The sequence below is a fragment of the Pseudophryne corroboree genome, unplaced genomic scaffold (genome assembly GCF_028390025.1).
Source record: "Pseudophryne corroboree isolate aPseCor3 unplaced genomic scaffold, aPseCor3.hap2 scaffold_480, whole genome shotgun sequence".
In the NCBI taxonomy this organism is placed as follows: domain Eukaryota; kingdom Metazoa; phylum Chordata; class Amphibia; order Anura; family Myobatrachidae; genus Pseudophryne; species Pseudophryne corroboree.
This window is the reverse complement of record NW_026970092.1, coordinates 166,998-187,851: the sequence shown is the minus strand read 5'-3', so window position 1 is coordinate 187,851 and position 20,854 is coordinate 166,998. Positions and strand designations below refer to the sequence as shown.

The 20,854-nt window shown below is 46.8% G+C and overlaps 16 non-coding genes and 1 pseudogene across 16 annotated transcripts; 10 read left to right on the top strand and 7 right to left on the bottom strand.

Moving 5' to 3' along the window:
* Positions 1-842: 842 nt before the first annotated feature.
* LOC135028704 (U1 spliceosomal RNA) lies at positions 843-1,005 on the bottom strand. Its single transcript, XR_010224945.1, has one exon. It is a non-coding gene; the product is annotated as a U1 spliceosomal RNA (small nuclear RNA).
* A 152-nt stretch (positions 1,006-1,157) lies between these two features.
* Positions 1,158-1,321, bottom strand: LOC135028605 (U1 spliceosomal RNA). The gene has a single exon (XR_010224862.1). It is a non-coding gene; the product is annotated as a U1 spliceosomal RNA (small nuclear RNA).
* A 674-nt stretch (positions 1,322-1,995) lies between these two features.
* On the bottom strand, positions 1,996-2,151 carry LOC135028721 (U1 spliceosomal RNA). Its single transcript, XR_010224956.1, has one exon. It is a non-coding gene; the product is annotated as a U1 spliceosomal RNA (small nuclear RNA).
* Positions 2,152-4,512: 2,361 nt separating this feature from the next.
* Positions 4,513-4,676, top strand: LOC135028566 (U1 spliceosomal RNA). The gene has a single exon (XR_010224826.1). It is a non-coding gene; the product is annotated as a U1 spliceosomal RNA (small nuclear RNA).
* Positions 4,677-4,828: 152 nt separating this feature from the next.
* On the top strand, positions 4,829-4,974 carry LOC135028709 (U1 spliceosomal RNA; annotated as a pseudogene).
* A 691-nt stretch (positions 4,975-5,665) lies between these two features.
* LOC135028777 (U1 spliceosomal RNA) lies at positions 5,666-5,829 on the top strand. The gene has a single exon (XR_010225009.1). It is a non-coding gene; the product is annotated as a U1 spliceosomal RNA (small nuclear RNA).
* A 152-nt stretch (positions 5,830-5,981) lies between these two features.
* On the top strand, positions 5,982-6,144 carry LOC135028700 (U1 spliceosomal RNA). Its single transcript, XR_010224941.1, has one exon. It is a non-coding gene; the product is annotated as a U1 spliceosomal RNA (small nuclear RNA).
* A 670-nt stretch (positions 6,145-6,814) lies between these two features.
* Positions 6,815-6,978, top strand: LOC135028781 (U1 spliceosomal RNA). The gene has a single exon (XR_010225012.1). It is a non-coding gene; the product is annotated as a U1 spliceosomal RNA (small nuclear RNA).
* A 152-nt stretch (positions 6,979-7,130) lies between these two features.
* LOC135028687 (U1 spliceosomal RNA) lies at positions 7,131-7,294 on the top strand. The gene has a single exon (XR_010224929.1). It is a non-coding gene; the product is annotated as a U1 spliceosomal RNA (small nuclear RNA).
* A 668-nt stretch (positions 7,295-7,962) lies between these two features.
* LOC135028584 (U1 spliceosomal RNA) lies at positions 7,963-8,126 on the top strand. Its single transcript, XR_010224843.1, has one exon. It is a non-coding gene; the product is annotated as a U1 spliceosomal RNA (small nuclear RNA).
* Positions 8,127-8,278: 152 nt separating this feature from the next.
* On the top strand, positions 8,279-8,441 carry LOC135028713 (U1 spliceosomal RNA). Its single transcript, XR_010224951.1, has one exon. It is a non-coding gene; the product is annotated as a U1 spliceosomal RNA (small nuclear RNA).
* Positions 8,442-9,112: 671 nt separating this feature from the next.
* Positions 9,113-9,276, top strand: LOC135028666 (U1 spliceosomal RNA). Its single transcript, XR_010224915.1, has one exon. It is a non-coding gene; the product is annotated as a U1 spliceosomal RNA (small nuclear RNA).
* Positions 9,277-15,903: 6,627 nt separating this feature from the next.
* LOC135028751 (U5 spliceosomal RNA) lies at positions 15,904-16,019 on the bottom strand. The gene has a single exon (XR_010224984.1). It is a non-coding gene; the product is annotated as a U5 spliceosomal RNA (small nuclear RNA).
* A 275-nt stretch (positions 16,020-16,294) lies between these two features.
* On the bottom strand, positions 16,295-16,410 carry LOC135028734 (U5 spliceosomal RNA). Its single transcript, XR_010224967.1, has one exon. It is a non-coding gene; the product is annotated as a U5 spliceosomal RNA (small nuclear RNA).
* A 286-nt stretch (positions 16,411-16,696) lies between these two features.
* On the bottom strand, positions 16,697-16,812 carry LOC135028749 (U5 spliceosomal RNA). Its single transcript, XR_010224982.1, has one exon. It is a non-coding gene; the product is annotated as a U5 spliceosomal RNA (small nuclear RNA).
* A 270-nt stretch (positions 16,813-17,082) lies between these two features.
* On the bottom strand, positions 17,083-17,198 carry LOC135028738 (U5 spliceosomal RNA). The gene has a single exon (XR_010224971.1). It is a non-coding gene; the product is annotated as a U5 spliceosomal RNA (small nuclear RNA).
* Positions 17,199-17,342: 144 nt separating this feature from the next.
* On the top strand, positions 17,343-17,505 carry LOC135028719 (U1 spliceosomal RNA). The gene has a single exon (XR_010224955.1). It is a non-coding gene; the product is annotated as a U1 spliceosomal RNA (small nuclear RNA).
* Positions 17,506-20,854: the final 3,349 nt, after the last annotated feature.

Sequence of the window (20,854 nt, the reverse complement as noted above, 5' to 3'; positions counted from 1 at the left end):
TGACGGGCACAATTGAGAAAGGAAGGGGGGGGGGACATTTGAATCCAGCACATAGATGCAATTCAAATATGTAATTTGAACCTTCCTATTTTAAAATATAATGGATGAACTTCACCCTGTGATAACAATCTTCATGATATAGAGATCTCATATGCAAAATAAGTATGAGTTGGGATAGGGCTGGGGAGGGTGGCTGCTCGGGCAAGCCCCTCCCCCGTCAAGTTAAGGAGATTCAACTGAGGAAGCACAAGGGAACTCTCGTCTGGGGACAACAACTGCAGGGAGACCACATTTTTTCAGATGAACATGGGAGGGCGGAAGGCTGCCTAATACTGAAGCACCATCAAATATCAAACCATATGCAATAACTAGTACAAGCATTCCTGGGGGAAGGTCTGCAGGAGACGAATTTGCATACGGTGATGTCATCCAAGCAGTGGGCCAAAGTTGGCTGGAACCCTCATCTGCATATGAAAAGAGAAAAGGGTTATGCAGGGCATGGCGGCCTATTGCGGCGCTTGGATGACCCCTAGTTCGCATTAAACACCTCCACCCTCCTTCGGTGTGGGGCTCATGTTGGCTATGCCCCAGCCCCTGAAGCATTCAAGCTGATTTCTTGCAGCAGCTGGGCACTGTAACAGCTCCAGAGCTGCTCTGTAAGGCAAATAAAAGGGTGTGGGCCCTGCAGCACTACCTGTAGTTCGCATTGTGCGTTGGAAGGCACAAAGTAAGCAGACGGGAGAAGTCAGGATAGTGCGCAAGGGCATAGAAGGGAGCGGCTCAAGAAAAGAGAAGTGGAAACAGACAGCAAACTAGGCTGGAGAGAGACCTGAGACAAAGAGATCTGAATTATACGAGAGCCGACCAGGGGAAACACAAATTATGCAGTCAAGTTTCCCATATTTGGGGAAATCGCAGGGGCAGCACACCCAGAGTGCAATGGTTGAGCCTTGCCCTGGGAGAAGCACCTTCAAGATCATAGTATCTCACCTGGCAGGTAAGTAGGAGTTGGGCTAGAGCTGGGGAGGGTCGCTGCTCGGGCACCCCCCTGTCAAGTGAAGGAGATCCAACTGAGGCAGCACAATGGAACTCTCGAAAGAAGAACAAAGCTAGAGGAAGATCTGAGACAAAGAAATCTGACTTTTACCAGAGCTGACCAGCGGAAAACACAAACACAGTCCCCAACTACCACAAATAATGCAGGCGAGTTTCCCACATTTGGGTAAATCACAGGGGTCAGCATACCCAGAATGCAATGAATGAACCTCACCCTGGGTGAACAATTTTCATGACCATGGTGTCTCCTATGCAAAATAAGTATGATTTGGGATAGGGCTGGGGAGGGCCGCTGCTCAGGCACATCTCTGTCAAGTAAAGGAGATTCAACTGAGGCAGCACAAGGGAACTCTCATATGGGGACAACAACTGCAGTGAGAACACATATTTTCAGATGAACATGGGAGGGCAGAAGGCTGCCTAATACTGAAGCACCCCCAAACAACAAACCAAATGCAACAACTAGTGCAAGCATTCCTGGGGGAAGGCCTGCAGCAGATGGATTTGCATATGGTGATGTTATCCAAGCAGTGGGTCAAAGTTGGCTTCAACCCTCATCTGCATATGAAAAGAGAAAAGGGGCGTGCAGGGCATGGCGGCCTTTTGCGGTGCTTGGATGACCCCTAGATCGCATTAAACACCCCCACCCTCCTTTGGTGTGGGGCTCATGTTGGCCATGCCCCATCCCATGAAGCATTCAAGCTGATTTCTTGCAGCAGCTGGGCACTGTAACAGCTCCAGAGCTGCTCTGTAAGGCAAGTAAAAGGGTGTGGGCCCTGCAGCACTACCTGTAGTTTGCATTGTGCATTGGAAGGCACAAAGTAAGCAGACGGGAGGAGAAGTCAGGATAGTCCACAAGGGTATAGAAGGGAGGGGCTCAAGAAAAAAGAAGTGGAAACAGAGAGCAAACTAGGCTGGAGAGAGACCTGAGACAAAGAGATCTGAATTATACGAGAGCCGACCAGAGGAAACACAAATTATGCAGTCAAGTGTCCCACATTTGGGGAAATCGTAGGAGCAGCACACCCAGTGTGCAATGGGTGAGCCTTGCCCTGGGAGAAGCACCTTCCTGATTATAGTATCTCACCTGGGTGTGCTGCCCCTGCGATTTCCCCAAATGTGGGAAACTTGACTGCATAATTTGTGTTTCCCCTGGTCGGCTCTCATATAATTCAGATCTCTTTGTCTCAGGTCTCTCTCCAGCCTAGTTTGCTGTCTGTTTCCACTTCTTTTTTCTTGAGCCCCTCCCTTCTATACCCTTGTGGACTATCCTGACTTCTCCTCCTGTCTGCTTACTTTGTGCCTTCCAATGCACAATGCAAACTACAGGTAGTGCTGCAGGGCCCACACCCTTTTACTTGCCTTACAGAGCAGCTCTGGAGCTGTTACAGTGCCAAGCTGCTGCAAGAAATCAGCTTGAATGCTTCAGGGGCTGGGGCATGGCCAACATGAGCCCCACACCGAAGGAGGGTGGGGGTGTTTAATGCGAACTAAGGGTCATCCAAGCGCCGCAAAAGGCCGCCATGCCCTGCATACCCCTTTTCTCTTTTCATATGCAGATGAGGGTTCCAGCCAACTTTGGCCCACTGCTTGGATGACATCACTATATGCATATCCGTCTTCTGCAGACCTTCCCCCAGGAATGCTTGTACTAGTTGTTGCATTTGGTTTGTTGTTTGGGGGTGCTTCAGTATTAGGCAGCCTTCTGCCCTCCCATGTTCATCTGAAAATATGTGTTCTCACTGCAGTTGTTGTCCCCAGATGAGAGTTCCCTTGTGCTGCCTCAGTTGAATCTCCTTTACTCTAAAACTTGTAAAACTTAGCAAAAGTGTTTACTAAATAGCTGCTCGGCAAAGTTGCAATGCCGAGACTCCCCGACCAGCTGCCCAGGATGAACCCACCTTTCTAGTAGAATGGGTCTTCACCTAATTCAGTAACGGCAATCCTGCCGTGGAATGAGCATGCTGAATCTTACCACAGATCCAGCGCATAATTGTCTACATGGAAGCAGGACACCCAATCCTGTTGGGAGCATACAGGACAAACAGAGCCTCTGTTTTCCTAATCTGAACCGTTCTGGTGACATAAATTTTCAAAGTTCTGACCACAGCCAGAGACTTTGACTCAACGAAGGTGTCAGTGGCCAAAGGCACCATGTGGAAAGATGAACCACCTTCGGCAGAAATAGTTGACGTGTCCTCAATTCTGCTCTATCTTCATGAAATATCAAATAAAGGCTCTTGTGATACTGCATGGTTTGTACTGTTTTCCATGTGCTCCCAGATCTTTCAAGCAAGAAGCATGGTCAAGAAAGTTCTGTTTGAAAAGAAACAACATTTACTGTCATTGTTATAGAATTTGGGAGAAAAAACAAGAAGAAATCTGCACTGTTGACGCACTGGACAGAATGAATGAATCATAAAATATAACCTTTATTAAGTATGTATTAAAATTGGATAAATATTAATATTATTATCCCAAACTGCAGTGAAACATAAAGGTTAAAATCACAGAACTAACATACATGTGCATAAGAAGAATAAAGAGATGTGAAAAAAAGGTTTAAAAAGCGTGTCCGTGTGTGATTATTTTTGAAGGCACAACCCTGGCGGGGTTGTTTATATAGATATATATGTTGCTAATAATCACTTTCTAGCGTAATGTTATTAAATAGCTGTTAGTATCTATGTCGTCAGGTACCACTGGGTCGTATCCTATATACTCCTGTGGGAAACTTGACTGCATAATTTGTGTTTCCCCTGGTCGGCTCTCGTATAATTCAGATCTCTTTGTCTCAGGTCTCTCTCCAGCCTAGTTTGCTGTCTGTTTCCACTTCTCTTTTCTTGAGCCGCTGCCTTCTATGCCCTTGTGCACTCTCCAGACTTCTCCTGTCTGCTTACTTTGTGCCTTCCAACGCACAATGCAAACTACAGGTAGTGCTGCAGGGCCCACACCCTTTTACTTGCCTTACAGAGCAGCTCTGGAGCTGTTACAGTGCCCAGCTGCAGCAAGAAATCAGCTTGAATGCTTCAGGGGCTGGGGCATAGCCAACATGAGCCCCACACCGACGGAGGGTGGAGGTGTTTAATGCAAACTAGGGGTCAGCCAAGCGCCGCAAAAGGCCGCCATGCCCTGCATGCCCCTTTTCTCTTTTCATATGCAGACGAGGGTTGAAGCCAACTTTGACCCACTGCTTGGATGACATCACCATATGCAAATCCATCTGCGGCAGGCCTTCCCCCAGGAATGCTTGCACTAGTTGTTGCATTTGGTTTGTTGTTTGGGGGTGCTTCAGTATTAGGCAGCCTTCTGCCCTCCCATGTTCATCTGAAAATATGTGTTCTCCCTGCAGTTGTTGTCCCCAGATGAGAGTTCCCTTGTGCTGCCTCAGTTGAATCTCCTTTACTTGACAGAGATGTGCCTGAGCAGCGGCCCTCCCCAGCCCTATCCCAAATCATACTTATTTTGCATAGGAGATACCATGGTCATGAAGATTGTTCTCCCAGGGTTAGGTTCATTCATTGCGTTCTGGGTATGCTGACCTCTGTGATTTCCCCAAATGTGGGAAACTCAACTGCATTATTTGTGGTAGTGGGGGACTGTGTTTGTGCTTTCCTCTGGTCAGCTCTGGTAAAAGTCAGATTTCTTTGTCTCAGATCTTCCTCTAGCCTTGTTCTTCTTTCAAGAGTTCCCTTGTGCTGCCTCAGTTGGATCTCCTTCACTTGACAGGGGGGTGCCCGAGCAGCGACCCTCCCCAGCTCTAGCCCAACTCCTACTTACCTGCCAGGTGAGATACTATGATCATGAAGTTGCTTCTCCCAGGGCAAGGCTCACCCATTGCACTCTGGGTGTGCTGCCCCTGCGATTTCCCCAAATATGGGAAACTTGATTGCATAATTTGTGTTTTCCCTAGTCGGCTCTCATATAATTCAGATCTCTTTGTCTCAGGTCTCTCTCCAGCCTAGTTTGCTGTCTGTTTCCACTTCTTTTTTCTTGAGCCCCTCCCTTCTATACCCTTGTGCACTATCCTGACTTCTCCTCCTGTCTGCTTACTTTGTGCCTTCCGATGCACAATGCAAACTACAGGTAGTGCTGCAGGGCCCACACCCTTTTACTTGCCTTACAGAGCAGCTCTGGAGCTGTTACAGTGCCAAGCTGCTGCAAGAAATCAGCTTGAATGCTTCAGGGGCTGGGGCATGGCCAACATGAGCCCCACACCGAAGTAGGGTGGGGGTGTTTAATGCGAACTAAGGGTCATCCAAGCGCCGCAAAAGGCCGCCATGCCCTGCATACCCCTTTTCTCTTTTCATATGCAGATGAGGGTTCCAGCCAACTTTGGCCCACTGCTTGGATGACATCACTGTATGCAAATCCGTCTTTTGCAGACCTTCCCCCAGGAATGCTTGTACTAGTTGTTGCATTTGGTTTGTTGTTTGGGGGTGCTTCAGTATTAGGCAGCCTTCTGCCCTCCCATGTTCATCTGAAAATATGTGTTCTCCCGGCAGTTGTTGTCCCCAGATGAGAGTTCCCTTGTGCTGCCTCAGTTGAATCTCCTTTACTTGACAGAGATGTGCCTGAGCAGCGGCCCTCCCCAGCCCTATCCCAAATCATACTTATTTTGCATAGGAGATACCATGGTCATAAAGATTGTTCTCCCAGGGTGAGGTTCATTCATTGCATTCTGGGTATGCTGACCCCTGTGATTTCCCCAAATGTGGGAAACTCAACTGCATTATTTGTGGTAGTGGGGGACTGTGTTTGTGTTTTCCTCTGGTCAGCTCTGGTAAAAGTCAGATTTCTTTGTCTCAGATCTTCCTCTAGCCTTGTTCTTCTTTCGAGAGTTCCATTGTGCTGCCTCAGTTTGATCTCCTTCACTTGACAGGGGGGTACCCGAGCAGCGACCCTCCCCAGCTCTAGCCCAACTCCTACATAACTGCCAGGTGAGATACTATGATCATGAAGGTGCTTCTCCCAGGGCAAGGCTCACCCATTGCACTCTGGGTGTGCTGCTCCTGCGATTTCCCCAAATGTGGGAAACTTGACTGCATAATTTGTGTTTCCCCTGGTCGGCTCTCGTATAATTCAGATCTCTTTGTCTCAGGTCTCTCTCCAGCCTAGTTTGCTGTCTGTTTCCACTTCTCTTTTCTTGAGCCGCTGCCTTCTATGCCCTTGTGCACTCTCCTGACTTCTCCTGTCTGCTTACTTTGTGCCTTCCAACGCACAATGCAAACTACAGGTAGTGCTGCAGGGCCCACACCCTTTTACTTGCCTTTCAGAGCAGCTCTGGAGCTGTTACAGTGCCCAGCTGCTGCAAGAAATCAGCTTGAATGCTTCAGGGGCTGGGGCATAGCCAACATGAGCCCCACACCGACGGAGGGTGGAGGTGTTTAATGCGAACTAAGGGTCATCCAAGCGCCGCAAAAGGCCGCCATGCCCTGCATACCCCTTTTCTCTTTTCATATGCAGATGAGGGTTCCAGCCAACTTTGGCCCACTGCTTGGATGACATCACCGTATGCAAATACGTCTTCTGCAGACCTTCCCCCAGGAATGCTTGTACTAGTTGTTGCATTTGGTTTGTTGTTTGGGGTGCTTCAGTATTAGGCAGCCTTCTGCTCTCCCATGTTCATCTGAAAATATGTGTTCTCCCTGCAGTTGTTGTCCCCAGATGAGAGTTCTCTTGTGCTGCCTCAGTTGAATCTCCTTTACTTGACAGAGATGTGCCTGAGCAGCGGCCCTCCCCAGCCCTATCCCAAATCATACTTATTTTGCATAGGAGATACCATGGTCATGAAGATTGTTCTTCCAGGGTGAGGTTCATTCATTGCATTCTGGGTATGCTGACCCCTGTGATTTCCCCAAATGTGGGAAACTCGACTGCATTATTTGTGGTAGTGGGGGACTGTGTTTGTGCTTTCCTCTGGTCAGCTCTGGTAAAAGTCAGATTTCTTTGTCTCAGATCTTCCTCTAGCCTTGTTCTTTTTTTGAGAGTTTCCTTGTGCTGCCTCAGTTGGATTTCCTTCACTTGACAGGGGGGTGCCCGAGCAGCGACCCTCCCCAGCTCTAGCCCAACTCCTACTTACCTGCCAGGTGAGATACTATGATCAGGAAGGTGCTTCTCCCAGGGCAAGGCTCACCCATTGCACTCTGGGTGTGCTGCTCCTACGATTTCCCCAAATGTGGGACACTTGACTACATAATTTGTGTTTCCTCTGGTCGGCTACTCGTATAATTCAGATCTCTTTGTCTCAGGTCTCTCTCCAGCCTAGTTTGCTGTCTGTTTCCACTTCTCTTTTCTTGAGCCCCTGCCCTTGCCCTTGTGCACTCTCCTGACTTCTCCTGTCTGCTTACTTTGTGCCTTCCAACGCACAATGCAAACTACAGGTAGTGCTGCAGGGCCAACACCCTTTTACTTGCCTTACAGAGCAGCTCTGGAGCTGTTACAGTGCCCAGCTGCTGCAAGAAATCAGCTTGAATGCTTCAGGGGCTGGGGCATAGCCAACATGAGCCCCACACCGACGGAGGGTGGAGGTGTTTAATGCGAACTAAGGGTCATCCAAGCGCCGCAAAAGGCCGCCATGCCCTGCATACCCCTTTTCTCTTTTCATATGCAGATGAGGGTTCCAGCCAACTTTGGCCCACTGCTTGGATGACATCACCGTATGCAAATCCGTCTTCTGCAGACCTTTTCCCAGGAATGCTTGTACTAGTTGTTGCATTTGGTTTGTTGTTTGGGGGTGCTTCAGTATTAGGCAGCCTTCTGCTCTCCCATGTTCATCTGAAAATATGTGTTCTCCCTGCAGTTGTTGTCCCCAGATGAGAGTTCCCTTGTGCTGCCTCAGTTGAATCTCCTTTACTTGACAGAGATGTGCCTGAGCAGCGGCCCTCCCCAGCCCTATCCCAAATCATACTTATTTTGCATAGGAGATACCATTGTCATGAAGATTGTTCTCCCAGGGTGAGGTTCATTCATTGCATTCTGGGTATGCTGACCCCTGTCATTTCCCCAAATGTGGGAAACTCGACTGCATTATTTGTGGTAGTGGGGGACTGTGTTTGTGCTTTCCTCTGGTCAGCTCTGGTAAAAGTCAGATTTCTTTGTCTCAGATCTTCCTCTAGCCTTGTTCTTTTTTCGAGAGTTTCCTTGTGCTGCCTCAGTTGGATCTCCTTCACTTGACAGGGGGGTGCCCGAACAGCGACCCTCCCCAGCTCTAGCCCAACTCCTACTTACCTGCCAGGTGAGATACTATGATCAGGAAGGTGCTTCTCCCAGGGCAAGGCTCACCCAATGCACTCTGGGTGTGCTGCTCCTACGATTTCCCCAAATGTGGGACACTTGATTACATAATTTGTGTTTCCTCTGGTCGGCTCTCGTATAATTCAGATCTCTTTGTCTCAGGTCTCTCTCCAGCCTAGTTTGCTGTCTGTTTCCACTTCTCTTTTCTTGAGCCGCTCCCTTCTATGCCCTTGTGCACTATCCTGACTTCTCCCGTCTGCTTACTTTGTGCCTTCCAACGCACAATGCAAACTACAGGTAGTGCTGCAGGGCCCACACCCTTTTACTTGCTTTACAGAGCAGCTCTGGAGCTGTTACAGTGCCCAGCTGCTGCAAGAAATCAGCTTGAATGCTTCAGGGGCTGGGGCATAGCCAACATGAGCCCCACACCGAAGGAAGGTGGAGGTGTTTAATGCAAACTAGGGGTCATCCAAGCGCCGCAAAAGGCCGCCATGCCCTGCACACCTCTTTTTTATTTTCATATGCAGACGAGGGTTGAAGCCAACTTTGACCCACTGCTTGGATGACATCACCATATGCAAATCCATCTGCTGCAGGCCTTCCCCCAGGAATGCTTGCACTAGTAGTTGCATTTGGTTTGTTGTTTGGGGGTGCTTCAGTGTTAGGCAGCCTTCTGCCCTCCCATGTTCATCTGAAAATATGTGTTCTCCCTGCAGTTGTTGTCCCCAGATGAGAGTTCCCTTGTGTTGCCTCAGTTGAATCTCCTTTACTTGACAGAGATGTGCCTGAGCAGCGGCCCTCCCCAGCCCTATCCCAAATCATACTTATTTTGCATAGGAGATACCATGGTCATGAAGATTGTTCTCCCAGGGTGAGGTTCATTCATTGCACTCTGGGTATGCTGACCCCTGTGATTTCCCCAAATGTGGGAAACTCGACTGCATTATTTGTGGTAGTGGGGGACTGCGTTTGTGCTTTCCTCTGGTCAGCTCTGGTAAAAGTCAGATTTCTTTGTCTCAGATCTTCCTCTAGCCTTGTTCTTCTTTCGAGAGTTCCCTTGTGCTGCCTCAGTTGGATCTCCTTCACTTGACAGGGGGTGCCCGAGCAGCAATCCTCCACAGCTCTAGCCCAACTCCTACTTACCTGCCAGGTGAGATACTATGATGTTCACTGTTAGGGCAATCAGGATGTGGAATTCCCTGCCAGGGAAGGTGGTAATGGCGGACTCTGTAATTGGATTTAAAAAAGGAATGGATACATTTCTGAATGAAAAAGCTATCCAAGGTTATAATACTTAAAATATCAACATGGTTAATCCGGGGGTAACATGAGTTATAGTAGCTAACTAGTCATAAAACATTATTCAGCAAGTATGTAGAATCATCACAACTTAAAACAGGTTGAACACGATGGGCAATTTGCCTCTATTCAACCTCAAAAACTATGTTACTATATGTTACTATATTACTATGTTACTGTAGTATACAGAACACCACAATGTAATGAGCAGTGATAGTGAGCACTGATGAGGATACTAGAACTGACACTGAGCAGCAAGATGCAGCACTGGACTATTAGTAATGTACTGTAGTATGCTGAGCACCACAATGCAGCACAAGACAATGAGCAGTGATACTGAGCACTGATGAGGATACTACTGAGAACTGACACTGAGCAGGAGAGACACACTACTAGTATTACTGAGCAGCAATAAGTAACCACTGATACTGAGCACTGATATTGAGATTTCCACTGAGAGAACATAGCCACGTCCTCTCCGCTCTCTCTTCAATGCTCGAGTAAAAATGGCGGCAACGCGCAGCTCTTTATATGGAATCCGAATCTCGAGAGAATCCGACAGCGGGATGATGACATTTTCCCTTGTTCAGGTTTTCCGAGTCAGGCGGGAACAACCGAGCCTGCCTCGGACCAGTGTAAACCACGTGGAGTTCGTCGGGAATTCGGTTCTCGGAGAACCGAACCCGCTCCTCTCTACCTTATACCCATCAATTTTTTTATTTTCAATCTAAGCCCCTGCAGTTTTCTGTAAGCATCTGCTTCGCTATGATGATCAACAAGTCACAAGGGCAAACACTCAGGGCTTGAGGCGTAGATCTTAGGACCAGCTGCTACAAGCATGGCAGAGGTGTCACTATCACTGGTGACACCCAGAGAGGTGGCGAAGGAGATTGTAATGCAGTGCGCGCAGATAAGCAGCGCAATGGTAAAAAGGAGGCATGGTTTCATAGGTAGGGGCGTGGCCTGGTGGCCTGAATCTACATTTTGTTGCTCCGGGTGTCCCGGGGGTTGGGGGCTGCACCCGGGGACTAGTATGTGTGCGGTGCTGGCTCCTGCACAGTGACAGGGCATGGCCACCCAGCATGACACCTCCATTCTTGACCATGCTGTAATTGCAGTCGCACTGCAGTTCAGCGTGATCATAATAAATGGTGTAGCCTCCTGCTGGTGCAGACTGTATGTGCGCGCAGGAAGCCGCCACCATTTTTGTGATCACAGCGGCTGAATGTGATGTCATACAGCCGCTGTGACCACGCCCCCTGTGTCTCCTCCGTTGCAGACCCCATTTTGAAGCCTTGCCCCCGCACCGCTCCATCCCTGACTTGGAAATGGAGTGTTGCTGACCCCCCTCTCCCCCCCCCGCCCCGATTGACAGGCAGAGGCGATCGCATTCTCTGCGGGGTGCCGCAGAAAATGCAGGCACATGCGTATGCTGTTAGCAATTTTTGCAGTTGGATCGCTTATTGTGATTGCATTCCAACCTGAATCAGGCCCTATTACCTATCACAATGCGCTGCGGGCAGTACAAAATTGGGTTAATATAGGAGTAAAACTCCCAGACCTGTGCTCCTTAACTGTACCTGGTGGCTAGTGGAGCGGCTGCCCAGTAATCAGTGTCCACGCCAGTGCGCACACGGTCCACCCCCTACGGCCACGCTCCCCTTCATCAGCGGCCTCGTGATCCGGAAGGGCGGTGTGTGTGTGACTGACCTTAGGAAGAAACTGGAGCCTCCGCTGCAGTGACCCAGCAACCAGGGCACGGGAGTATACAGCGCCGCTGGGAGTGATGAAGCTGCAGTAAAGATGTCTATTAGACCTAGCCTGCTGCAGCCCTTGTAGATTCTCATAAAACAAGTTCTTCTTTTCTTGTCAAAATTAATAGCTAAGAATAGGCTGCCTGAGGCAGGCCCCTGTTAAGTGGCCTGCTACTGAAGGCACCAACTACAAACTGAGCTCCCTGTTCATGGAAGCGGGGTTATAGAGGAGGATGCGCTGAGCATCTTGGGAACAGTCAAAAGCTTTGAGCCGGTTGGTGCCTCAGATCAAGATCCTACTCTACACCCCAATGTGAATCCTTGTGGAGTCCAGTGTACCCCACAGAAGAAATTAATGTGTCACACCCATTGGCAGCAACCTTAGAATAGCTGCTGACGGGCACAATTGAGAAAGGAAAGGGGGGGGGGGACATTTGAATCCAGCACATAGATGCAATTCAAATATGTAATTTGTACCTTCCTATTTTAAAATATAATGGATGAACCTCACCCTGTGAGAACAATCTTCATGATCAAGAGATCTCATATGCAAAATAAGTATGAGTTGGGATAGGGCTGGGGAGGGTGGCTGCTCGGGCAGCCCCTCCCCCGTCAAGTTAAGGAGATTCAACTGAGGACGCACAAGGGAACTCTCGTCTGGGGACAACAACTGCAGGGAGACCACATCTGTTCAGATGAACATGGGAGGGTGGAAGGCTGCCTAATATTGAAGCACCATCAAATATCAAACCATATGCAACAACTAGTACAAGCATTCCTGGGGGAAGGTCTGCAGAAGACGGATTTGCATACGGTGATGTCATCCAAGATGTGGGCCAAAGTTGGCTGGAACCCTCATCTGCATATGAAAAGAGAAAAGGGGCATGCAGGGCATGGCGGCCTTTTGCGGTGCTTGGATGACCCCTAGTTCGCATTAAACACCCCCACCCTCCTTTGGTGTGGGGCTCATGTTGGCCATGCCCCATCCCCTGAAGCATTCAAGCTGATTTCTTGCAGCAGCTGGGCACTGTAACAGCTCCAGAGCTGTTCTGTAAGGCAAGTAAAAGGGTGTGGGCCCTGCAGCACCACCTGTAGTTCGCATTGTGCGTTGGAAGGCACAAAGTAAGCAGACGGGAGGAGAAGTCAGGATAGTGCGCAAGGGCATCCTTTTCTCTTAGTCCGTAGAGGATGCTGGGGTCACATTAAGAACCATGGGGTATAGACGGGATCCGCAAGAGACATGGGCACTTTAAGACTTTCAAAGGGTGTGAACTGGCTCCTCCCTCTATGCCCCTCCTCCAGACTCCAGTTATAGGAACTGTGCCCAGGGAGACGGACATTTCGAGGAAAGGATTTATTGTTAAACTAAGGTGAGCATCTTACCAGCTCACACCTTAAGCATGCCGCAGAACGTGGCATTCAACAGAACACAAGCCAACGGCATGAACAATTGCAGCAAAAAGCTGACCAGAACCATAACATAACATGTGTATAACCACAAGTAATAACTGCAGACACAGTATGGACTGGGACGGGTGCCCAGCATCCTCTACGGACTAAGAGAAAAGGATTTACCGGTAGGTATTAAAATCCTATTTTCTCATACGACCTAGAGGATGCTGGGGTCACATTAAGAACCATGGGGTTATACCAAAGCTCTTGAACGGGTGGGAGAGTGCGTACGACTCTGCAGCACCGAATGACCCAACTTGAGGTTATCATCAGCCAAGGTATCAAACTTGTAAAACTTAGCAAAAGTGTTTACTAAATAGCTGCTCGGCAAAGTTGCAATGCCGAGACTCCCCGACCAGCTGCCCAGGATGAACCCACCTTTCTAGTAGAATGGGTCTTCACCTAATTCAGTAACGGCAATCCTGCCATGGAATGAGCATGCTGAATCTTACCACAGATCCAGCGCATAATGGTCTACATGGAAGCAGGACACCCAATCCTGTTGGGAGCATACAGGACAAACAGAGCCTCTGTTTTCCTAATCTGAACCGTTCTGGTGACATAAATTTTCAAAGTTCTGACCACAGCCAGAGACTTTGACTCAACGAAGGTGTCAGTGGCCAAAGGCACCATGTGGAAAGATGAACCACCTTCGGCAGAAATTGTTGACGTGTCCTCAATTCTGCTCTATCTTCATGAAAGATCAAATAAAGGCTCTTGTGATACTGCATGGTTTGTACTGTTTTCCATGTGCTCCCAGATCTTTCAAGCAAGTAGCATGGTCAAGAAAGTTCTGTTTGAAAAGAAACAACATTTACTGTCATTGTTATAGAATTTGGGAGAAAAAACAAGAAGAAATCTGCACTGTTGACGCACTGGACAGAATGAATGAATCATAAAATATAACCTTTATTAAGTATGTATTAAAATTGGATAAATATTAATATTATTATCCCAAACTGCAGTGAAACATAAAGGTTAAAATCACAGAACTAACATACATGTGCATAAGAAGAATAAAGAGATGTGAAAAAAAGGTTTAAAAAGCGTGTCCGTGTGTGATTATTTTTGAAGGCACAACCCTGGCGGGGTTGTTTATATAGATATATATGTTGCTAATAATCACTTTCTAGCGTAATGTTATTAAATAGCTGTTAGTATCTATGTCGTCAGGTACCACTGGGTCGTATCCTATATACTCCCTTCACTCAATAGGGGTTACCTCCCGGGAAGCCATCCCCATTGGCGAATTTGTGGGGGTGATTGAGTATAACCGGTAAGCTAACCTCCAATTTGTGGGGTGCTTAGGTAGATGGGGATCACTTATTTCTCTGTGTCCCCTAAGACTATATTCCTAAATTCAATACCACAGGGGGATAGCTTTCTATATCGGATAAGGAATCACTTGATAGGGAAATCTCTATGCATCATGGAAAGATCATATTTATTAATATCCAAACTAAAAAAATGATGAATAGCTTTAATTTAGCTGTTTAGATATAGTTAATTGGCGAGATATACCAACAGGTGCGGTTGCCTTAAGGAATATGGCAATTCCAATATAAATAGCAGCCCTCCTTCATATAATCAGCCAGATCTTATTAAATCTTGTCCAGATATAGCCGTTCAGATATACTTAATTGACAACATATATCAATCGGTGGGGTTGCCTTAAGGAATATAGCAATTCCAATTCTCATATAAATAGCAACCTTCCTTCATATATTCAGCCAGATCTTATTTAATCTGATCTAGGCGTAGGCAATAATGCTTTCCTTAGAGGTATAGCCACCTCAATTCTTATTAGGAAGCAAAGTGTCTGTCATAATGGTTTATCCAATTCATCTAAGAAATAATATATTCCATGTGTCAGAGATTCATTACTCTCTATTTACACTGTTAAAGAGTTAATTCTTATTATGTTACAGTGTAATGAAATTATCATATAGGGAGATGTGGCAATTCCATGTGCTATATATATAATAACCCTTAGTGGTCCAGATTCCACAATGAGGGATTTTCTTATAAACCGCTGAAACACACAGCTGTTTGACTGACTTCCAAATATATCTATCTCACTTTGTAACAGTCTTATGATAGAGAAACTGTTACATATTCGGTCACTTAGTTATCTAAAGGTAAACAGACTCAGTGTGAGGGTAATATAATATATCAAATGCGCTGTCAATAATCGTGGTAACTGGTGTAATAATGTGGTATATTGAGTATGCTAGTAAGGCATATAACTGCTCTCCAGCCTTTAAGTGTTACCAATCAATTTGTTACACTGTAAAGGATTTATGGTGTCCTGTTAGGACATGCAGCTGCTAGGCTGACTCAAAGATTTATCCATTTGTAACAATGATGTAACAGTTATATACATGTTACTGGTATTACATAGAAATAGTATGACACAGGCCAGCAGTCCCATGTGTCTAGATTCCACAATAGGAGATTTTCTTTGTCTTATAAACTGCTGGAACACACAGCTGCTAGACTGACTTCAAATATATATATTACTTTGTAACAGTCTTATAGTAAAGAGACTGTTACACACTGTCATTTAGTTATCTCAAGGTTAGCAGATTCTGTGTGAGGATAGTGTTCTGTTAGAACATGCAGCTGCTAGGCTGACTCATAGAAAATGTATCCATTTGTAACAAATGACACATACAGCATTAAATTAATATCTATAGCAGCCCATGTGACATCTCTACTCTTATCATAATTGTCTGGTTATTGCCAATCTGGACAGCAGGAGTGATATATATTCACTAGTCCCAATATCCCATCATATAAATATACCCACACTGATATACTTTCTTATCAAGAGTTATTAGTAGCTATCTGTATGCACTTTAGACATTGTATCTGCTAAGTGACATCATATCTAGTGTATTCCTTTCTTATAGCTCAGCTTCTATTCCCTATTAGTGGAGACTAACAGCTAACATCATAATCATATATTTTTGTTTTATAACATTTCACATGAGTCAAATACACGCGGACACGCCGTGCCCTACACGTGTGTTTCACTGCATCTATGGCAACTTACATTAAAGCTAACAAGAAAGCACACTCGTTCTGTCTTTAAACTGATAAAAGAAACCCCAATAATATGGGGCATGCAAAAATTGAGATAAAACTCAGTTTTGCTCCTCTCCACGGAAATCTTTAATAAAAGGCGAAATATTTGTTAGTTCTGAAGAGAAACCAGAGCATGACCAAGATTCCACCTGTCGCCTGAGTGCCATGCCAGCAGTTCTCATTGAGCTCAAAGTGAGCACCCAATTTGAAAGAAAGATAGCAGATTTCTCACCAGGCTTCCCCTAGCTATAAACATGGTTTGTACTCTTTTCCATGTGTTCCCAGATCTTTCAAGCAATTAGTATAGTCAAGAAAGTTCTGTTTGAAAAGAAACAAACATTTACTGTCATTTCTATGCAAATGAGCTTACATTAAAGCACACTCGTTCTATCTTTAAACAGATAAAATAAAACCCCAATAAGATGGGGAATGCAAAATTTGAGATAAAACTCAGTTTTGCTCCTCTCCACGGAAATCTTTAGTAAAAGGCGAAAGATTTGTTCGTTCTGAAGAGAAACCAGAGCATGACCAAGATTCCACCTGTCGCCTGAGTGCCATGCCAGCAGTCCTCATTCAGCTCAAAGTGAGCACCCAATTTGAAAGAAAGAAAGCAGATTTCTCACCAGGCTTCCCCTTGCTATAAGCATGGTTTTTACTCTTTTCCATGTGCTCCCAGATCTTTCAAGCAAGTAGCATGGTCAAGAAAGTTCTGTTTGAAAAGAAACAGACATTTACTGTCATTGTTATACAAATAAACTTACATTAAAGCCAACAAGAAAGCACACTCATTCTGTCCTTAAACTGATAAAAGAAACCCCAATAATATGGGGCATGCAAAAATTGAGATAAAACTCAGTTTTGCTCCTCTCCACGGAAATCTTTAATAAATGGCGAAAGATTTGTTCATTCTGAAGAGAAACCAGAGCATGACCAAGATTCCACCTGTCGCCTGAGTGCCATGCCAGCAGTCCTCATTCAGATCAAAGTGAGCGCCCAATTTGAAAGAAAGCAGATTTCTCACCTGGCTTCTCCTTGCTATAAGCATGGTTTGTACTGTATTCCATGTGCTCCCAGATCTTTCAAGCAAGTAGCATGGTCAAGAAAGTTCTGTTTGAAAAGAAACAAACATTTACTGTAATTTCTATGCAAATGAGCTTTCATTAAAGCACACTCATTCTATCTTTAAACCGATAAAAGAAAATCCAAAAAGATGGGGCATGCAAAAATTGAGGTAAAACTCAGTTTTGCTCCTCTCCACGGAAATCTTTAGTAAAAGGCGAAAGATTTGTTCGTTCTGAAGAGAAGCCAGAGCATGACCAAGATTTTCATCTGAAAATATGTGTTCTCCCTGCAGTTGTTGTCCCCAGATGAGAGTTCCCTTGTGCTGCCTCAGTTGAATCTCCTTTACTTGACAGAGATGTGCCTGAGCAGCGGCCCTCCCCAGCCCTATCCCAAATCATACTTATTTTGCATAGGAGATACCATGGTCATGAAGATTGTTCTCCCAGGGTGAGGTTCATTCATTGCATTCTGGGTATGCTGACCCCTGTGATTTCCCCAATGTGGGAAACTCGACTGCATTATTTGTGGTAGTGGGGGACTGTGTTTGTGCTTTCCTCTGGTCAGCTCTGGTAAAAGTCAGATTTCTTTGTCTCAGATCTTCCTCTAGCCTTGTTCTTCTTTCGAGAGTTCCCTTGTGCTGCCTCAGTTGGATCTCCTTCACTTGACAGGGGGTGCCCGAGCAGCAATCCTCCACAGCTCTAGCCCAACTCCTACTTATCTGCCAGGTGAGATACTATGATCTTCACTGTTAGGGCAATCAGGATGTGGAATTCCCTGCCAGGGAAGGTGGTAATGGCGGACTCTGTAATTGGATTTAAAAAAGGAATGGATACATTTCTGAATGAAAAAGCTATCTAAGGTTATAATACTTAAAATATCAACATGGTTAATCCGGGGGTAACATGAGTTATAGTAGCTAACTAGTCATAAAACATTATTCAGCAAGTATGTAGAATCATCACAACTTAAAACAGGTTGAACACGATGGGCAATTTGCCTCTATTCAACCTCAAAAACTATGTTACTATATGTTACTATATTACTATGTTACTGTAGTATACAGAAAACCAAAATGCAATGAACAGTGATAGTGAGCACTGATGAGGATACTAGAACTGACACTGAGCAGCAAGATGCAGCACTGGACTATTAGTAATGTACTGTAGTATGCTGAGCACCACAATGCAGCACAAGACAATGAGCAGTGATACTGAGCACTGATGAGGATACTACTGAGAACTGACACTGAGCAGGAGAGACACACTACTAGTATTACTGAGCAGCAATAAGTAACCACTGATACTGAGCACTGATATTGAGATTTCCACTGAGAGAACATAGCCACGTCCATTCCGCTCTCTCTTCAATGCACGAGTAAAAATGGCGGCAACGCGCAGCTCTTTATATGGAATCCGAATCTCGCGAGAATCCGACAGCGGGATGATGACATTTTCCCTTGTTCAGGTTTTGCGAGTCAGGCGGGAACAACCGAGCCTGCCTCGGACCAGTGTAAACAACGTGGAGTTCGTGGGGAATTCGGTTCTCGGAGAACCGAACCCGCTCCTCTCTACCTTATACCAATCAATTTTTTTATTTTCAATCTAAGCCCCTGCAGTTTTCTGTAAGCATCTGCTTCGCTATGATGATCAACAAGTCACAAGGGCAAACACTCAGGGCTTGAGGCGTAGATCTTAGGACCAGCTGCTACAAGCATGGCAGAGGTGTCACTATCACTGGTGACACCCAGAGAGGTGGCGAGGGAGATTGTAATGCAGTGCGCGCAGATAAGCAGCGCAATGGTAAAAAGGAGGCATGGTTTCATAGGTAGGGGCGTGGCCTGGTGGCCTGAATCTACATTTTGTTGCTCCGGGTGTCCCGGGGGTTGGGGGCTGCACCCGGGGACTAGTGTGTGAGCGGTGCTGGCTCCTGCACAGTGAAAGGGCATGGCCACCCAGCATGACGCCTCCCTTCTTGACCATGCTGTAATTGCAGTCGCACTGCAGTTCAGCGTGATCATAAAAAATGGTGTAGCCTCCTGCTGGTGCAGACTGTATGTGCGCGCAGGAAGCCGCCACCATTTTTGTGATCACAGCGGCTGAATGTGATGTCATACAGCCGCTGTGACCACGCCCCCTGTGTCTACTCCGTTGCAGACCCCATTTTGAAGCCTTGCCCCCGCACCGCTCCATCCCTGACTTGGAAATGGAGTGTTGCTGACCCACCTATCCCCCCCCGCCCCGATTGACAGGCAGAGGCGATCGCATTCTCTGCGGGGTGCCGCAGAAAATGCAGGCACATGCGTATGCTCTTAGCAATTTTTGCAGTTGGATCGCTTATTGTGATTGCAATCCAACCTGAATCAGGCCCTATTACCTATCACAATGCGCTGCGGGCAGTACAAAATTGGGTTAATATAGGAGAAAAACCCCCAGACCTGTGCTCCTTAACTGTACCTGGTGGCTAGTGGAGCGGCTGCCCAGTAATCAGTGTCCACGCCAGTGCGCACACGGTCCACCCCCTACGGCCACGCTCCCCTTCATCAGCGGCCTCGTGATCCGGAAGGGTGGTGTGTGTGTGACTGACCTTAGGATGAAACCGGACCCTCCGCTGCAGTGACCCAGCAACCAGGGCACGGGAGTATACAGCGCCGCTGGGAGTGATGAAGCTGCAGTAAAGATGTCTATTAGACCTAGCCTGCTGCAGCCCTTGTAGATTCTCATAAAACAAGTTCTTCTTTTCTTGTCAAAATTTATAGCTAAGAATAGGCTGCCTGAGGCAGGCCCCTGTTAAGTGGCCTGCTACTGAAGGCACCAACTACAAACTGAGCTCCCTGTTCATGGAAGCGGGGTTATAGAGGAGAATGCACTGAGCATCTTGGGAACAGTCAAAAGCTTTGAGCCGGTTGGTGCCTCAGATCAAGATCCTACTCTACACCCCAATGTGAATCCTTGTGGAGTCCAGTGTACCCCACAGAAGAAATTAATGTGTCACACCCATTGGCAGCAACCTTAGAATAGCTGCTGACGGGCACAATTGAGAAAGGAAGGGGGGGGGGGGACATTTGAATCCAGCACATAAATGCAATTCAAATATGTAATTTGTACCTTCCTATTTTAAAATATAATGGATGAACCTCACCCTGTGAGAACAATCTTCATGATCAAGAGATCTCATATGCAAAATAAGTATGAGTTGGGATAGGGCTGGGGAGGGTGGCTGCTCGGGCAGCCCCTCCCCCGTCAAGTTAAGGAGATTCAACTGAGGAAGCACAAGGGAACTCTCGTCTGGGGACAACAACTGCAGGGAGACCACATCTTTTCAGATGAACATGGGAGGGCGGAAGGCTGCCTAATACTGAAGCACCATCAAATATCAAACCATATGCAACATCTAGTACAAGCCTTCCTGGGGGAAGGTCTGCAGCAGACGGATTTGCATACAGTGATGTTATTCAAGCAGTGGGCCAAAGTTGGCTGGAACCCTCATCTGCATATGAAAAGAGAAAAGGGGCGTGCAGGGCATGGCGGCCTTTTGCAGTGCTTGGATGACCCCTAGTTCTCATTAAACACCCCCACCCTCCTTTGGTGTGGGGCTCATGTTGGCCATGCCCCATCCCCTGAAGCATTCAAGCTGATTTCTTGCAGCAGCTGGGCACTGTAACAGCTCCAGAGCTGTTCTGTAAGGCAAGTAAAAGGGTGTGGGCCCTGCAGCACCACCTGTAGTTTGCATTGTGCGTTGGAAGGCACAAAGTAAGCAGACGGGAGGAGAAGTCAGGATAGTGCGCAAGGGCATCCTTTTCTCTTAGTCCGTAGAGGATGCTGGGGTCACATTAAGAACCATGGGGTATAGACGGGATCCGCAAGAGACATGGGCACTTTAAGACTATCAAAGGGTGTGAACTGGCTCCT